Raw genomic sequence first — 3,592 nt, 5'->3', positions numbered from 1 at the left:
GCTGTCAAACTTATTGTAGGTGGTTAGTTCAAAAAAGGGGAGGGCAACCTGTGGAGGTAGATGGGAGTTAAGCAAACGAGAATACAACTTCCGCTTTGACTTGATTTCAAAATAAAAGCGGCTGGGTGAAATGTCCACTGCAGGATTGTTCAGACTAGCGTGAAAACAGGTGCTCTAGATGTGAAAAGTTCGATTTAATTGAAAGCCACACAGTGGCATTGATGTTTTTAGCTGTCTGGGGGTCTTATCGATTCATTTCCGCTTCAATATTAACCCTCTAATAAGGCTTTTATCTTTTAAGGATTTCTTCCATAATTGATCTGTATATGTTTAACTTGACACTTAGTGTAGAAGAAAGGTGGACAATAGAATAAATACCTGAAGACTGGCGCTCCCTGGAGGCAACTGTTCCATAATGCGGAACATAGCATACCCCCCCCCCCCCCCCCCTCTTTTTTTTTTTTTAAGAACATGAAGAGTCCAAAAACAAAACAGAACAAGGAAATTAGATGTTTGGGTTTGGGATTAGTGAAACTAGTGAAACCGAATGGAGCGCTAATGTAAGTGGAAACCAAATTCATCAGCTCATAGTAGTTGGATTCAAAATTACACCTGCTTCAACGTGAATCTATTGCGTGGAGATTTGCTCGTTTGCAAGTTTGCTTTTAGTGTTACAGTTTATAATAGGCATAAGCGATGTGATAACCTGAAAACGAACAAAACAAAACAAAGAACAATCTCTGACACTTTGACATTCATGTTGCAGAAGCAGCTCTAGTGACACTTGATGCCTTAAGCAAGTAACAGCCAGCTGCATTTTTTATTTTTTTGCTCCGCTCTACATTTATATTCCCCCAAAGTACCAAGGAAAACAGCTCTTGTAACTCTAACACTAGAAGGTAACTCAAAAAAAAAAAAAAACCCAAAAGAAATAATGCATCAATGCGGAAGTTCCCTAATTTACCACTAGATGTCTCTCACTGTCAGCTGATTTTCTCTCAGTCTGAGAGAAGTTTCATAACCTTGGAGACATTAAATCAACACGCGTCAACACGACGTGCATGTATTTATAGATTCCTGCGATTTCTTGCTATTTTGATTTTATTCCCTTATAGCCTACTGTTTTTTTTTACCTCCTTTTTTCTGTTTTATGGTGACAGCTGAGGTTCTTTTACATTCCGTGATAGCTGAACTTCCAACAAATCAAACAGAGCAACGACAAATATCATGTGTCAGCGGTGGAAGAAAATATGCAAAGACACTTTTATTTTATTTTATTTTATTTTATTTTATTTTTGTGCATGTCATTTGATTTCAAAACTTTGGAAAGCTCCATGAAATCATGGGGAGCTACAAAAAGAGCTGAATGTAAAATGAGATTGTACCCTCAGGCTCCAAACACATACCACTGCTCTCAGCCCTCAAAACACTCTTAAGTGACACATACAACATAATTGGTCTCTGAAGCCACCATGTGAGTGCCTCTCTCTCTCTCTCTCTCTCTCTCTCTCTCTCTCTCTCTCTCTCGCTGCTATCTACTGCATTGTGGCGATTCTGACAACCTCCCACTGAGTTATGTTCCTGTAGGCAGCAATCGATATGTAATGCTAAATAAAGGAATATGGGGGTCAATTATAACCAGTCACTCACATTTCACAAGGTGATGCAAGTTCACGATGTAGTGTTTTTTAAGCACACACATAATTCAGAATATTAAGAATACTAGAGTTAGAATAAGGGCGAAGATAAACTAGATAATCCAGTGTGATCACGGGGGGGGGGGGGGGGGGGGGGGGGGGAATCAGGATTTTGCGCACTGTTTTCTCAGAAGTATTCCTGTTTCTGCAAGGTCTAATTAATACCCCGCTCACCTGTCTTTTCCTTTTTCCATGAGTGATTGCTCAGATGACTAAATCAATCACAGAGCAAACTGTCAACCAATATAAAGAAATTAACGGGGAGAAAAAAGAGAACGGGAAAGTTAAATCGAGACAAGATGAAGCATAAGATAAGCACGATGCATTAATATCTTAATCGGTCTCGCTTTACAATGCATTTACTGTTAAAAATAATAAATAATAATGGAGAAAAAGAAGAAAATTCATGGTATGTTCTGCATGCACTGTACTCTCTGGCTTCGTGTTGTCCAGGCTATTGGTGACCTCTCGCTCATTGTCTCTTTTGTGTATGTGCTTTCAAGGACAGCTCTTCATCCCTTTCCACAGAATACCTAAGTGCACCAAGGCATTCAAAAGACAGCTTGCTTATGCTGCGCCAGCAAGGCCACCTCCTTTTCAGGCTCGCCATATTTCTCCCAGCAGAGCTTCACAGAAGCGGTGGGCAGACAATAGAAATGGTTTAAGAATTTGCTTTTTGCCCTTGAAGACGGCACATGCTTCGGCACTTTACAACCTCACAAGTCTAATCAGCAGCAACCTGCGTATCTCGTTTTCAGAAACTCTTTATTCTATGCTTTTTTAAATTGACGTCAATCATGCCGTTTCTCTAAACTAGTGAATGGATGGAATAAAACCAAGGATCAAGATATAGAGCTTCTCAGTATTCTCATCAGTTACAACTAACACCAAGGCCCACTGTGCAAGAAGACTCTAATTTATTGATGGAGCTGCAGTTCAGGAGCTCATTATTTTCACCAAGCAAGATTAAAATTGAGTCTTAATCTGCTGGGTAAACTGAGAACCAACCCTCCCCCAAAACCGATAATTAATGTGTAAAACCATTCTTTTAAAACAGCAGCATGACCATAAAAAGTTTTTTGTTTAAAGTAGCACAACAGGCTCCTGCTGCGCATTACTGGAAGATCTTTAACACCATCTGGCAAGAAAGCTGAAGAAATACAGCAGCTCATTACATGTACAATCTCCTTTTAGAGTCTCGGCGCTCTTGGTTCAAATCACTGGTAACCTCAGCACGTTTACAAGAACTGGAATTTTAACACATTTATTTTTGGTTGCGGTCTGCCGAGTTATTCCCAGAAAAAAGTTGTGAAAAACTTTGGTGGAAAATAAAACTTAAAGAGAAGATGTGCTGACGCCCAGAGGAAGCTGGGAGTGCTTGAGTAGGAGAAAAACTTCATATGTGGAAACAGATTATTAAACGAGGATATTTATAAGGGTCAAAACTATTTAACTCTGACTCAAAACTTTCTTTTCAAGGAGATGTAGTCAGACCGAATGTCCGTTTTCTTATTCCTCGGTGATGGAAGCACATTTCCGACACTTATTCTTATTCTGAAGCGATAAAAACTGAGTTTATATGAGGGCAAACCGCTGCCTCACAAAATCCGCTGAGTCATCCATTCCCGTATTCTCCAATGTTATACAGAGTGAGTCAAGGGCATATTTGATGTGCAGCAGACAGCACATAAGAGACAGGGAGATTCTTGTGACGGCTGCTAATTGAACACTGCGGCCTTTGCCATGTTATTTTTCACTCCTGTCCAACTGCATCTTTCTCAGGACCAGAGTCAGATCACTGGACTTCTGAAATTATCTCACAACACAGAATCATGCACTCACCAGTGCTAAATACACAAGTAAACAGGCCCATGCGCCTGAGGGTACACAGCAGT

Source organism: Rhamphochromis sp. 'chilingali' (assembly GCF_963969265.1).
Source record: "Rhamphochromis sp. 'chilingali' genome assembly, chromosome: 15".
NCBI lineage: Eukaryota > Metazoa > Chordata > Actinopteri > Cichliformes > Cichlidae > Rhamphochromis > Rhamphochromis sp. 'chilingali'.
Note: the sequence above shows the minus strand (reverse complement) of the source record.